The following is a 16,601-nucleotide window of genomic DNA, read 5'->3' as shown; positions in this document are numbered from 1 at the left end:
GTTCCAGTGATCCCTGGGATGTTCCTGGATCCCAGCTCTGCAGGGAAATGTTCTCTCCCATTTAGCCATGGAAGAGTTTTGTCACCAAACCTGGGGAAGGAAGGACATCCCAAAGTTTCTCCAGCCCTCGGATCTCGCAGGTGGAGCAGGGCTGGAAGTCCCAAATCCCGTGCAGTGGTCATGGGAATTCACGGGAACATCCCAGGCTGTCTGCAGGGCCTTTGGAGGGACAGAGAATCCCACCCAATATCCCAATTCCCTGGGATTCCATGTCCCAGTTCCCTGTGATTCCCCATTCCAATTCCCTGTGTTTCAATACCCCAATTCCCTGGGATTCCATATCCCAATATCCTGTGATGCCATATCCCAGTTCCCTCAGATTCCCTATCTCAATTCCCTGATTCCCTATCCCAATTCCCTGAGATTCCCTATCCCAATTCCTTGTGATTCCCATCCCAATTCCCTGCGATTCCCTATCCCAATTCCCTCAGATTCCCTATCCCAATTCCCTCAGATTCCCTATCCCAATTACTTGTGATTCCCTCTCCCAATTCCCTGATTTCCCATCCCAATTCCCTGCAATTCCCTATCCCAATTCCCTGCAATTCCCCATCCCAATTCCCTGAGATTCCCTATTGGAATTCCCTGGATTCCCTATCCCAATTCTGTGAGATTTCCTATCCCAATTCCCTGTAATTCCCTATCCCAATTCCTTGCGATTCCCTATCCCAATTCCCTATGATTCCCCATCCCAATTCCCTGTAATTCCATATCCCAGTTCCCTCAGATTCCCCATCCCAATTCCCTGATTCTCCATCCCAATTCCCTGCGATTCCCTATCCCAATTCCCTATCCCAATTCCCTATCCCAATTCCCCGTGATTCCATATCCCAATTCTGTGCAATTCCCTATCCCAATTCCCTAGGATTCCCCATCCCAATTCCCTGTGATTCCATATCCCAGTTCCCTGATTCCCCATCCCAATTCCCTACGATTCCTTATCCCAATTCCTTGTGATTCCCTATCCCAATTCCTTGATTTCCCACCCCAATTCCCTGGTTTCCCATCCCAATTCCCCATGATTCCCTACCCCAATTCCCTCTAATTCCCTCCACAGGGCGAGCCAGGAGCCCCGGGAGCTCCAGGAGCTCAGGGAATCCAAGGAATTCGCGGCAATTCCGGCACTCCCGGATCCCAGGGGGACAGAGGAGCTCCGAGGGCTCACGGAATTCCGGGACGGAAGGTGAGGGGACACCCTGGGCTGTGTTTGTCACCTCAAGGTGACAACAATGAGATGTCCGTGCCAGGTGGCTCCTGTGGGTCAAACCCCCACAATTCCAGCTCTTCCTGAGCCTGGAATTCTCAGGGAATTGGGAATAAATCCTGGCTGGAAAAGGAAAGGGAACAGGAATTATTAGAACAATGGGATGATCCTCAAATTCCCATAGAAAACAGTGGAGATTCCCATTGCTCTTCCTGGGAATTTAGTGGGGTGGCTGGAGGGAAGGAAAGGAGCATGGGAATGGCAGCAGGAATTTTGGGATCATTACCCCTGGGAACAGAGGGAGGGATCCCAGAATTCCAGGATCACTGAGGTTGGAAAACTCTCCAAGAGGAGTCCAAGCTGTGCCCAATTCCCACCGAGCGCCACATCCAGGAATTATTTGGGAACCTCCAGGGATGGAAACTCCAAACCTCCCCGGGCAGCTCCTCCTTTTCCATGAGGAAATTCCCGCTTGCTGCCAGCGCTGGGAAAACCCAGACCACCAAATCCTACTTTTTTCCAGATCAGGGAAATCAGGAAATTCCCTTCCGAGTGTTCTCCCCTCAAAAAGTTTTATTTTCCAGGGGGAGCGTGGGAGGAGAGGCCGGAATGGATTGGCTGGGCCTGCGGGACCAGCGGGATCCCAAGGAAAAGAGGTGGATATTCCGTGGTTTTGGGAAGGATGGATGATGGATGGATGGTGGATGGATGATGGATGGATGATGGGTGATGGATGATGGATGATGGATGATGGATGGATGATGGATGGATGATGGATGGATGGATGATGGATGGATGATGGATGGATGGATGATGGATGATGGATGATGGATGGATGGATGATGGATGGATGATGGATGGATGATGGATGGATGATGGATGATGATGGATGATGGATGATGGATGATGGATGATGGATGATGGATGGATGGATGGATGATGGATGATGGATGATGGATGATGGATGATGGATGGATGGATGGATGATGGATGATGGATGATGGATGATGGATGATGGATGGATGGATGATGGATGGATGATGGATGGATGATGGATGATGATGGATGATGGATGATGGATGATGGATGATGGATGATGGATGATGGATGGATGGATGGATGGATGATGGATGGATGGATGGATGATGGATGGATGATGGATGGATGATGGGTGATGGATGATGGATGATGGATGATGGATGATGGATGATGGATGGATGATGGATGATGGATGGATGATGGATGATGGATGGATGATGGATGGAGGAACGGATGGAGGAAATGGGCTGGATGGAATTCCACCTTCTGGGAATGTTGGAATTTTGGGATGGGAGAGCACTGAGAACTCCCAAAGCAAATCCTTCCATTTTCCTCTCCTTTTCCCACAGGGAATTCCCGGCACAGCTGGACCCAAAGGCATCAAGGTCAGTGCACTTCCCAGGAATATCCCAAACAGAAATCCCGGGATGGGAATGGGATAACTCCCTGCCTTTTCCCAGCTCCTCATCCCTGATCCCATCCTGCTCCACCCCATTTCCCCCTCTGGGACCAGAATTCCCTTTGCTCAGAAGGTCTGGAAAGGGAAATATTCCCAAATTTGGGAATATTCCCACGGAGAGGACATCCAGCTCCAGTGGAAACTGAGATTGACAATTCCCAGTGACACCAACTCCTTCCCATGGCTGCTGGAGCATCCTCGGGAGAGAGCAGCAGGAAATCCATGGAACTGAACCTCCTGAGTCTTTTTGGGAATCAAATCCTGGCCAAATTCATCAGGAATTTCGCGGTGTCCCTGCTCCTGGTGACACCTCTGGAATTCTCTGCTTTCCAGGGGGAAATGGGCGTCGGAGCTGCTGGCCCCAGAGGTCCCCGTGGATCCCCTGGACCTCGGGTAAGTCCATCCAGGAATATTCCAGCTTTGGATTCTGGCGGCAAAATTCCCTTCTCCTCATATTCCTGAGAAGTTTTTGGGGAAACACGGAATCAGAGGTTGTGTTTAAATTCGCTGCTCCTTCCTGTGGCTGTCCCACAAATAAATCGGGATTTATTTTCGGGATTTTCGGAATAATCGGGATTATTCATGGATTCCCAATCCATCGGGAATTGGGATTATCGGAATTATTTCGGAATAATCGGGATTATTCATGGATTCCCAATCCGTCGGGAAAAACTCCCCAGCTGCTGCTGGATGAGGCAAAACATTCCCTGAGGAATGTCATCGGCTGTGGGAAAACCCTGCTGGGGCTTCGTTATCCGGAGGAAATGATGGAATAATATTCCTGCTCGGAATATTATTCCGAGTCGGAATTCCGACTCTGGAATAAATGGGAATTCCAGGATGTGTTGGCTTCCTGTGGGAAATCCAAATTTGGCCTCCCAGGATAATTCCTGAGGTTTAAAGGGAATTTCTCCCCAAAATGGGATTCCCATCCTGGCTTGGCCTCCAGAGATGTGGAGATTCCATCCAGGATCCATCTCCACCTCGGAGGAATTTCTCGGAGCTTTTCCTTTTTTTCCAAAAATCTGGGATCTCAGGTTGTGTTGGTTTCACGTGGGAGATCCAAATTTGGCCTCCCAGGATAATTCCTGGAGTTTAAAGGGAATTTCTCCCAAAATGGGATTGCCATCCTGGCTTGTCCTCCAGGGATGTGGAGATTCCATCCAGGATCCATCTCCACCTCGGAGGAATTTCTTGGAGCTTTTCCTTTTTTTCCAAAAATCCCGGGATCTCAGGTTGTGTTGACTTCATGTGGGAGATCCAAATTTGGCCTCCCAGGATAATTCCTGGGGTTTAAAGGGAATATCTCCCATCCTGGCTTGGCCTCCAGGGATGTGGAGATTCCATCCAGGATCCACCTCCACCTCGGAGGAATTTCTCGGAGCTTTTCCTTGCTGCTGAGGATCCAAAAATCCCAGGATTTCGGGTTGTGTTGGCTTCCTGTGGGAGATCCAAATTTGGCCTCCCAGGAGAATTCCTGAAGTTTAAAGGGAATTTCTCCCCAAAATGAGATTCCCATCCTGGCTTGGCCTCCAGGGATGTGGAGATTCCATCCAGGATCCACCTCCACCTCGGAGGAATTTCTCGGAGCTTTTCCTTTTTTTCCAAAAATCCTGGGATTTCGGGTTGTGTTGGCTTCCTGTGGGAAATCCAAATTTGGCCTCCCAGGATAATTTCTGGGGTTTAAAGAGAATTGCTGAGGTTTTTAGGGAGGTCAGGAAAGGTTTCCATGGAGCCTCGTTCATCCCAACCCATAAAAACCCCAAATCCTGATGGGATGAAGATTCCCATAAAGGGATGAAGAGCCTGCAGCACCCTGAGCACCTTCACCTGCTTGGATCCCCTGAGATATTTTATTTTTTTCCCTTTTTTTGCCTCCCCGGGTCACCCTGGGGTTGGGAAGGTTGAGGGAAGGGCCGTGGGCAGCACGGAGGGATGTTTAAAAGCAGGTTGGATGGGGATTGGAGCAAGCTGGGATGGTGGGAAGTGGAATTCCAGCTTTCCCTGCCCGTGGTGAAGGTGGGATGAGGTGAGTTTGAGGTGATTTCCAACCCAAATCCTTCTAAATGTGAATGAAAAGGAAGAAAAGTCAACTTGGAATATTCAAGGAATTATTTCCTTTCACCTGTGGTGGCTAAGAAACCATTTGACTCAGTAAAATGAAATTAATCCCAAATTCATTAGTCCCTGCCCATGGTAAAGGTGGAATGAGATGAGTTTAAGGTAATTTCCAGCTCAAACTCTTCTGTGATTCTCTAAATGTGAATGAAAAGGAAGAAAAACCACCTTGTAGTATTAAAGAATTCTTTCTCTTTTGGTGGATAAGCAACCATTTGACTCAGTAAAATGAAATTAATCCCAAATTCTTTAGTCGTTGCCCATATTAAAGGTGAAATAAGATGAGCTCTAAGGTAATTTCCAACCCAAACCCTTCTAAATGTGAATGAAAAGGAAGAAAAGTCAACTTGGAATATTCAAGGAATTCTTTCCTTTCACCTGTGGTGGGTAAGCAACCGTTTGACTCAATAAAATGAAATTAATCCCAAATTCATTAGTCCTTGCCCATGGTAAAGGTGGAATAAAATGAACTTTAAAGTAATTTCCAGCTCAAACTCTTCTGTGATTCTCTAAATATTAATGAAAAGGAAGAAAAATCACCTTGTAGCATTAAAGAATTCTTTCTCTTTTGGTGGGTAAGCAACCATTTGACTCAGTAAAATGAAATTAACCCCAAATTAATTAGTCCTTGCCCATGGTGAAGGTGGAATGAGATGAATTTAAGGTAATTTCCAACCCAAATCCTTCTAAATGTGAATGAAAAGGAAGAAAAGTCAACTTGGAGTATTCAAAGAATTATTTCCTTTCACCTTTGGTGGGTAAGCAACCATTTGACTCAGTAAAATGAGATTAATCCCAAATTAATTAGTCCCTGCCCATGGTAAAGGTGGAATGAAATGAGTTTAAGGTAATTTCCAACCCAAATCCTTCCAAATATTAATTTAAAGGAAAAAAAACCACCTTGGAGTGTTCAAGGAATTATTTCCTTTCACCTGTGGTGGGTAAGCAACCATTTGACTCAGTAAAATGAAATTAATCCCAAATTCATTAGTCCTTGCCCATGGTAAAGGTGGAATGAGATGAGTTTAAGGTAATTTCCAACCCAAATCCTTCTGTGATTCTCTAAATATTAATTTAAAGGAAAAAAAATCAACTTGGAGTATTCAAGGAATTCTTTCCTTTCACCTTTGGTGGGTAAGCAACCATTTGACTCAGTAAAATGAGATTAATCCCAAATTCATTAGTCCTTGCCCATGGTAAAGGTGGAATAAGATGAGTTTTAGGTAATTTCCAACCCAAATCCTTCTAAATGTGAATGAAAAGGAAGAAAAGTCAACTTGGAATATTCAAGGAATTCTTTCCTTTCACCTGTGGTGGGTAAACAACCATTTAACTCAGTAAAATGAAATTAATCCCAAATTCATTAGTCCTTGCCCACGGTAAAGGTGGAATAAAATAAACTTTAAGGTAATTTCCAACTCAAATCTTTCTGTGATTCTCTAAATATTAATGAAAAGGAATAAAAATCACCTTGGAGTATTCAAGGAATTCTTTCCTTTCACCTGTGGTGGGTAAACAACCATTTGACTCAGTAAAATGAAATTAATCCCAAATTCTTTAGTCCCTGCCCATGGTAAAGGTGGAATGAGACTCCTTTGGAGACAGGGAATTCCAGGATTTGGGATTCCCTGCTTTCCCGAGGGTCATCCCTGTCCCTCTCCGTCCCCCAGGGTGACGAGGGCATCGTGGGAATGCGAGGTCCTCCTGGAATGATGGTGAGTGATCGATTATCCCAAAAAAAACCCCGGATTCAGGGCTGGAAAAATGAGATTATTCCGGGATTATTCCGGTGGGAAAACGGGATTTGGGAATCTGAATTCCAACGGGATGAGGGAAAACAAAAACATTTAAATCCTGTGGGGCAGAAAGTGTCAAGCAGGACACAATTCCTTAAAATCCCTCTGGAATATCAATCCTTCCCTGCTGTTGGCAGGCCTGAGGGAATTTCGGGAATTTCGGGAATTTTGGGGATTTCAGGGATTTCAGGGATTTCAGGGCAGGAATTTCAGGGATTTCAGGAATTTCAGGGCAGGAATTTCAGGGATTTCAGGCATTTCAGGGATTTCAGGGCAGGAATTTCAGGCAGGCATTTCAGGACTTTCAGGGCAGGAATTTCAGGAGTTATTTCAGGAATTTCAGGACTTTCAGGGCAGGGATTTCAGGGATTTCAGGTATTTCAGGGCAGGAATTTCAGGAATTTCAGGTATTTCAGGGCAGGAATTTCAGGAATTTCAGGGCAGGAATTTCAGGAATTTCAGGAATTTCAGAGCAGGAATTTCAGGAATTTCAGGAATTTGAGGGCAGGAATTTCAGGAATTATTTCAGGAATTTCAGGACTTTCAGGGCAGGAATTTCAGGAATTTCAGGGCAGGAATTTCAGGCAGGAATTTCAGGAATTTCAGGGATTTCAGGGCAGGAATTTCAGGGCAGGAATTTCAGGGCAGGAATTTCAGGGATTTCAGGGATTTCAGGGCAGGAATTGCAGGGATTTCAGGCAGGAATTTCAGGAATTATTTCAGGAATTTCAGGAATTATTTCAGGAATTTCAGGGCAGGAATTTCAGGACTTTCGGGAATTTCAGGACTTTCAGGCTCTTGTTCTGCCTGAGGGGGGCTGAGCCAGGAGAAACCCAAATCCCAGCTGGAATTGGGATAAACCTCCTCGTGATTTCTTCTTGATGAGGTTGTTCTTTATCACGGAATTGAAGAGGATTTTTTTAATGAATAGGGCAGGGATGGGTGGGATCTTGGGAATTAGGAATTCCTGGCTGGGATGGAATTCCCAGAGAATTCCTGGATTTCCCCTGGAATGTCCAAGGCCAGGCTGGACAGGGCTTGGAGCAAACTGTGGAAAATCTCCCTGCAGATGGAAATTCCAACCTTCCCGAATATTTTTGGGATTTTCCCACCTTTTCCTGCTTTTTCCTCCTCTCATCGTTGATCCTCATTTATTATTTTTTTTTTTTAATGGATTTTTTTTTTTTCCAGGGTCCAAAAGGCTTCCCGGGTGTGAAAGGGCAAAGGGTAAGAACTGAAATCCTACAGGTAAAATTCCAGTTGAAGCAGTGGGAATAATCCCAGGATTTCCTGGGAATAAACTGGGAGATTCCCTGGATCAGCCTGGTGTTCTCCTCACTCCAGCTCCTCTTCCATACCCATTTAATAAAAAGGATTTGAGGGAGAAATTTGGGAAATCCTTTATTTTTTGGGAAATCCTTTATTTTTGGGGAAATTCTTTGTTTTTGGGAAATCCTTTCTTCATTTTTGGGAAATCCTTTCTTTTTGGGAAATCCTTTCTTTTTGGGAAATCCTTTCTTTTTGGGAAATCCTTTCTTTTTGGGAAATCCTTTATTTTGGGGAAAGCCTTTATTTTTGGGAAATCCTTCATTTTTGGGAAATCCTTCTTCATTTTTTGGAAATCCTTTATTTTTGGGGAATCCTTTACTTTTGGGAAATCCTTTCTTCATTTTTGGGAAATCCTTTATTTTTTGGGAAATCCTTTATTTTTGGGAAATCCTTTACTTTTGGGAAATCCTTCTTCATTTTTGAGAAATCCTTTCTTTTTGGGAAATCCTTCATTTTTGGGAAATCCTTTATTTTTGGAAATCCTTTCTTTTTGGAAATCCTTTCTTTTTGGGAAATCCTTTATTTTGGGGAAATCCTGTATTTTTGGGGAAATCCTTTGTTTTTGGGAAATCCTTCTTCATTTTTGGGAAATCCTTTCTTTTTGGGAAATCCTTCATTTTTGGGAAATCCTTTATTTTTGAGAAATCCTTTAATTTTGGGAAATCCTTCATTTATTTTCAAAATCCTTTATTTTTTGGGAAATCCTCCATTTTGGGGAAATCCTTTATTTTTGGGAAATCCTTCTTCATTTTTGGGAAATCCTTTATTTTTGAGAAATCCTTCATTTTTGGGGAATCCTTGATTTTTGGGAAATCCTTCATTTTGGGGAAATCCTTCTTCATTTTTGGGAAATCCTTTGTTTTGGGGAAATCCTTTATTTTTTGGGAAATCCTTTATTTTTGGGAAATCCTTCATTTTTTGGGAAAATCCTTTATTTTTTGGGAAAATCCTTTATTTTTGGGGAAATCCTTTGTTTTTTGGGAAATCCTTTGTTTTTGGGAAATCCTTTCTTTATTTTTGGGAAATCCTTTCTTTATTTTTGGGAAATCCTTCATTTTTGGGAAATCCTTTATTTTTGGGGAAATCCTTTATTTTTGGGAAAATCCTTTGTTTTTGGGAAATCCTTTATTTATTTTTGGGAAATCCTTTGTTTTGGGGAAATCCTTTATTTTTGGGGAAATCCTTTATTTTTGGGAAATCCTTTCTTTTTGGGAAATCCTTTATTTTTGAGAAATCCTTTATTTTGGGGAAATCCTTTCTTTATTTTTGGGAAATCCTTCTTCATTTTTGGGAAATCCTTTATTTTTGGGGAAATCCTTTATTTTCGGGAAATCCTTTATTTTTGGGGAAATCCTTTCTTTTTGGGAAATCCTTCTTTCTTTTTGGGAAATCCTTTCTTTTTGGGAAATCCTTTCTTTATTTTTGGGAAATCCTTTCTTTTTGGGAAATCCTTTATTTTTTGGGAAATCCTTTCTTTTTGGGAAATCCTTTATTTTTGGGGAAATCCTTTCTTTTTGGGAAATCTTTTCTTTATTTTTGGGAAATCCCCTATTTTTGGGAAATCCTTTCTTTTTGGGAAATCCTTTATTTTCAGGAAATCCTTTCTTTTTTTGGGAAATCCTTTATTTTTGGGAAATCCTTTGTTTTGGGGAAATCCTTTGTTTTGGGAAATCCTTTCTTTTTGGGGAAATCCTTTATTTTTGGAAAATCCTTTATTTTTAGGGAATTCCTTTCTTTTTGAGAAATCCTTTATTTTTGGGAAATCCTTTATTTTTGGGAAATCCTTTCTTTTTGGGAAATCCTTTATTTTGGGAAATTCTTTATTTTTGGGAAATCCTTTATTTTTGAGAAATACTTCATTTTTGGGGAAATCCTTTCTTTTTGGGAAATCCTTTTTTTTGAGAAATCCTTTATTTTGGGGAAATCCTTTCTTTTTGGGAAATCCTTTCTTTTGGGGAAATCATTTCTTTTTTGGGAAATCCTTCATTTTCAGGAATTCCTTTATTTTGGGGAAATCATTTCTTTTTGGGAAATCCTTTATTTATTTTTGGGAAATCCTTCATTTTTGAGAAATCCTTTATTTTCGGGATGCCATCCCACCCCAGAGGTGGTGATGGATTTGCTGCATCCCACTGGGAAGGGAAATCCAGCAGGAATTCCACATTGTGCAGAACGTGGAGTCAGGAAAAATCACCTAAACCCTCTGGGGTTTCATTTGGGGTCAAATTTGGGGTCAAATTCGGGTTGTCCACAAGATTTTGTGGGGAGCTGAGAGTTTTCCAGAGGATCTGAATTCCAGCTCTGCGGGATTTTAGTGGCTTGGAGTGGAAATCAGTGACCTGAGCAAGAAAACAAGGAAAAAAAGGAATAAAAAGTGAATTAAAAGGGAATAAAAAGAGAATAATTCATCTATTTTTTCCCTTTTCCCGTGTTTAGGGTGATCGAGGACTTCTGGGAGCAAAGGGAGAAAGAGTAAGGGATTTTTTTATTCCAGATTATTTTTTTTTTTGGGGGTTTTCCTTTCACGGTGTGGCGCCAAAAAAAAAGCCTGGATTTATCCTTTTCTTGTGGTGCCTGGGAAATGGATAGGGAAAAATATCTGGAGAAGAAAATAAGGAAAAAATAGCTGGAAAATGGGAATGGGAAAAAATACCTGGGAAATAGGAATAGGAAATAACATCTGGAAAATAGGAATAGGAAAAAATACCTGGAAAATAGGAATGGGAAAAATATACCTGGAAAAGAAAATAAGGAAAAAACACCTGGAAAATAGGAATAGGAAATAACATCTGGAAAATAGGAATGGGAAAAAATACCTGGAAATAGGAATGGGAAAAATACCTGGGAAATAGGAATAGGAAATAACATCTGGAAAATAGGAAAAAATACTGGGAAAATAGGAATAGGAAAAAAATACCTGGAAAATTGGAATGGGAAAAAAACACCTGGAAAATAGGAATAAGAAAATATACTTGGGAAAGGAATAGGAAAAAAATACCTGGAAAATAGGAATGGGAAATAAAATCTGGAAAATAGGAAAAAATACCTGGGAAATAGGAATAAGAAAAAACATCTGGAAAATAGGAATGGGAAGCAACATCTGGAAAAGAAAATAGGGAACAACATCTGGAAAATAGGAATGGGAAAAATACCTGGGAAATAGGAATAGGAAAAAATATACCTGGGAAATAGGAATAGGAAAAAATACCTGGAAAATGGGAATAGGAAAATATACTTGGGAAAGGAATAGGAAAAAAATACCTGGAAAATAGGAATGGGAAAAAAAAATCTGGAAAATAGGAATAGGAAATAAAATCTGGAAAATAGGAAAAAATACCTGGGAAATAGGAATAGGAAAAAACATCTGGAAAATAGGAATGGGAAACAACATCTGGAAAATAGGAATGGGAAAAAATACCTGGAAAAGAAAATAAGGAAAAAATACCTGGAAAATAGGAATAGATAAAAATACCTGGAAATAGGAATAGGAAAAAAATACCTGGAAAATAGGAATAGGAAAAAACAACCAGAAAATAGGAATAGGAAAAAATACCTGGAAAAGAAAATAAGGAAAAAACACCTGGAAAATAGGAATGGGAAAAAATACCTGGAAAATGGGAATGGGAAATAACATCTGGAAAATAGGAATGGGAAAAATACCTGGAAAATAGGAATAGGAAACAATATCTGGAAAATAGGAATGGGAAATAAAATCTGGAAAATAGGAAAAAATACCTGGGAAAGAGGAATGGGAAAAAATACCTGGAAAATAGGAATAGGGAAATAACATCTGGAAAATAGGAATGGGAAAAATACCTGGAAAAGAAAATAAGGAAAAAACACCTGGAAAATAGGAATAGGAAACAACATCTGGAAAATAGGAATAGGAAAAAAATACCTTGGAAATAGGAATGGGAAAAATACCTGGAAAATAGGAATAGGAGACAACATCTGGAGAAGAAAATAGGGAAAAAACACCTGGAAAATAGGAATGGGAAACAAATACCTGGAAAATAGGAATGGGAAAAAAATTTTAAAATACCTGGAAAACAGGAATAGAGAAAAATACCTCAAAATAGGAATAAGAAAAAAATACCTGGAAAATAGGAATAGGAAAAAATATACCTGGGAAATAGGAATAGGAAATAAAATCTGGAAAATTGGAAAAAATACCTGGGAAATAGGAATAGGAAAAAACATCTGGAAAAGAAAATAGGGAACAACATCTGGAAAATAGGAATGGGAAAAATACCTGGAAAATGGGAATAGGAAACAACATCTGGAAAATAGGAATGGGAAATAAAATCTGGAAAATAGGAAAAAATACCTGGGAAATAGGAATAGGAAAAAACATCTGGAAATAGGAAAAAATACCGGGAAAATAGGAATAGGGAAAAATACCTGGAAAATAGGAATGGGAAACAACATCTGGAAAAGAAAATAGGGAACAACATCTGGAAAATGGGAATAGGAAAAAAATACCTGGAAAATAGGAATGGGAAATAACATCTGGAAAATAGGAATGGGAAACTAATACCTGGAAAATAGGAATAGGAAATAATATCTGGAAAATAGGAATAGAAAAAATACCTGGGAAATAGGAATGGGAAAAAACACCTGGAAAAGAAAATAAGGAAAAACTACCTGGAAAATAGTAATAGGAAAAAACACCTGGAAAATAGGAATGGGAAAAAACATCTGGAAAATAGGAATGAGAAAAATATACCTGGAAAAGAAAATAAGGAAAAAATAGCTGGAAAATAGGAATAGGAAATAACATCTGGAAAATAGGAATAGGAAAAAATACCTGGAAAATAGGAATGGGAAAAATACCTGGAAAATAGGAATAGTAGACAACATCTGGAGAAGAAAATAGGGAACAACATCTGGAAAATAGGAACAGGAAAAAAATACCTGGAAAATGGGAATAGGGAAAATACCTGGAAAATAGGAATAGGAAATAACATCTGGAAATAGGAAAAAATACCGGGAAAATAGGAATAGGGAAAAATACCTGGAAAAGAAAATAGGGAACAACATCTGGAAAATGGGAATAGGAAAAAATACCTGGAAAATGGGAATAGGAAAATATACTTGGGAAAGGAATAGGAAAAAAATACCTGGAAAATGGGAATGGGAAAAATACCTGGAAATAGGAATAGGGAAAATACCTGGAAAATAGGAATAGGAAATAAAATCTGGAAAATAGGAAAAAACATCTGGAAAATAGGAATAGGAAAAAATACCTGGAATATAGGAATAGGAAATAAATCTGGAAAATAGGAATAGGAAAAAAATACCTGGAAAATAGGAATAGGAAAAATACCTGGAAAATAGGAATGGGAAAAAACAACCAGAAAATAGGAATGGGAAAAAATACCTGGAAAAGAAAATAAGGAAAAAATACCTGGGAAATAGGAATGGGAAAAAATACCTGGGAAATAGGAATGGGAAAAAAATAACTGGAAATAGGAATAGGAAAAAAATACCTGGAAAAGAAAATAAGGAAAAAACATCTGGAAAATAGGAATGGGAAACAAATACCTGAGAAATAGGAATGGGAAAAAATACCTGGGAAATAGGAATAGGAAATAACATCTGGAAAATAGGAATAGGAAACAATATCTGGAAAATAGGAATGGGAAATAAAATCTGGAAAATAGGAAAAAACACCTGGAAAATAGGAATAGGAAACAACATCTGGAAAAGAAAATAGGGAACAACATCTGGAAAATAGGAATAGGAAAAAAATACCTGGAAAAGAAAATAAGGAAAAAATATCTGGAAAATAGGAATGGGAAACAAGGCCTGGAAAATAGGAATAGGAAAAAATATCTGGGAAATAGGAATGGGAAAAAAATTTTAAAATACCTGGAAAATAGGAATAGAGAAAAATACCTGGAAAATAGGAATGGGAAAAACCACCAAATCCCCCTCCTTTTTTTGGGTTCTCCCCCACCTTTAAATCCAATTTTTCCATCCCATCCTTGCAGTGGAAAATCTCTCGGAAGGATTCGATTTGATCCTTAAAAAAAAAATAAAAAAAAAAGAAAAAATAAATTATTAATTTCAGGAACCATTCTCCTGGGCGCCAAAAAAATCCCAAATTCAAGGCAGGAAGGGAGAAAATTCCCCCTGATTTTCGGGTCTGACCCCAAAGCCAACCTCCATTTCCAGCAGAAAATGGGGAAAAGAACTCCTGGAGTGTTCCCAAAATGTCCCCAAAGCGCTGAAATTTGTGAAATCCTTTCCCGGCCGGATTGGCTCCTGGGAAAATGAGTTTTTTTGGAAAAAAATCCACCCTTGAGTCACTAAATATTCTGTCGTTAAGGTCATTTGGCTCCTGGGAAAAGGAATGAGGATAATGAAATGATTATAAAAAAATGGGGATAATGAAATAAATGATTTTAAAAAATCGGGATAGTGAAATTATAAAAAAATCAGGATAATGAAATGATTTTAAAAATTGGGATAATGAAATTATGATGAAAAATTGGGATAATTAAATTATTAAAAAATCAGGATAATGAAATGATAAAAAAATGGGGATAATGAAATAAATGATTAAAAAATGGGGATAATGAAATAAATGATTTAAAAATGGGGATAATGAAATTATGATGAAAAATTGGGATAATTAAATTATAATAAAAAAATCGGGATAATGAAATGATAAAAAAATGGGATGATGAAATGATAAAAAAATCAGGATGATGGAATGATAATAAAAAAATGGGGATAATGAAATGATGATTAAAAAATCGGGATAATGAAATTATGATGAAAAATGGGGATAATGAAATGATGATAAAAAAATGGGGATAATGAAATGATAAAAAATGGGGATAATGAAATTATAATAAAAAAATCGGGATAAGGCAATGAGAAAAAAATTGGGATAATAAAATGATCAAAAAATGGGGATAATGAAATGATAAAAAAATTGAGATAAATAAATGATTAAAAAAATGGGATGATGATAAAAAAATGGGGATAATGAAATGATTAAATAAATCGGGATGATGAAATGATGATTAAAAAATGGGGATAATGAAATGATAAAAAATCGGGATAATGAAATAAATGATAAAAAAATGGGGATAATGAAATGATAAAAAAATGGGGATGATGAAATGATGATAAAAAAATGGGGATAATGAAATGAAATGATAAAAAAATGGGATAATGAAATGATGATAAAACAATGGGGATAATGAAATGAGAAAAAAATGGGGATAATGAAATGATTAAAAATTGGGATAATGAAATTATGATGAAAAATTGGGATAATTAAATGATGATAAAAAAATGGGATGATGAAATGATTTAAAAAATTGGGATGACGAAATTATGATTAAAAAATCGGGATAATGAAATGAGAAAAAAATCAGGATAATGAAATTATAAAAAAATGGGGATAATTAAATAAATGATAAAAAAATGGGGATGATGAAATGATGATAAAAAAATCAGGATAATGAAGTGATAAAAAAATGGGGATAATGAAATGATTAAAAAATTGGGATAATGAAATGATGATTAAAAAATGGGGATAATGAAATTATTAAAAAATGGAGATAATGAAATGATGATAAAAAAATCAGGATAATGAAATTATGATCAAAAAATGGGGATAATGAAATGATAAAAATATCGGCATAATGAAATGAAATTATAAAAAAATCAGGATAATGAAATGATAAAAAAATGGGGATAATGAAATTATGATGAAAAATTGGGATAATTAAATGATGATTAAAAAATTGGGATAATGAAATTGTGATTAAAAAATTGGGATAATTAAATTATAATAAAAAAATCGGGATAATGAAATGATAAAAAAATGGGATGATGAAATGATAAAAAAATCAGGATGATGGAATGATAAAAAAATCGGGATAATGAAATGATAAAAAAATTGGGATAATGAAATGATGATTAAAAAATCGGGATAATGAAATTATTAAAAAATTTGTATCATGAAATGATAAAAAATGGGGATAATGAAATGATAAAAAATGGGGATAATGAAATGAAATGATAAAAAATGGGGATAATGAAATGATGATTAAAAAATGGGGATCGTGAAATGATAAAAAAATGGAGATAATGAAATAAATGATAAAAAAATGGGATAATGAAATGATGATAAAAAAATGGGGATGATGAAATGATAAAAAAAAATGATGATGAAATGATAAAAAATCGGGATAATGAAATGATAAAAATATCGGGATAATGAAATGAAATTATAAAAAAATCAGGATAATGAAATGATAAAAAAATCGGGATAATGAAATGATGATAAAAAAATCGGGATAATGAAATGATAAAAAAATGGAGATAATTAAAAAATGATAAAAAAATTGGGATAATTAAATGATTAAAAAAATGGGGATAATGAAATGATAAAATGTCGGGATAATGAAATGATAAAAAAATCGGGATAATAATGAAATAAATGATAAAAAAATGGGGATAATGAAATTATGATGAAAAATTGGGATAATTAATGATGATTAAAAAATCAGGATGATGAAATGATGACAAAAAAATCAGGATAATGAAATGATAAAAAATGGGGATAATTAGATGA

The sequence above is a fragment of the Lichenostomus cassidix genome, chromosome 1Aa (assembly GCF_008360975.1).
Source record: "Lichenostomus cassidix isolate B80296 chromosome 1Aa, HeHo_3.0, whole genome shotgun sequence".
In the NCBI taxonomy this organism is placed as follows: Eukaryota; Metazoa; Chordata; class Aves; order Passeriformes; family Meliphagidae; genus Lichenostomus; species Lichenostomus cassidix.
The sequence above is the reverse complement of the archived record's forward strand: the minus strand, read 5'-3'. Positions refer to the sequence as shown.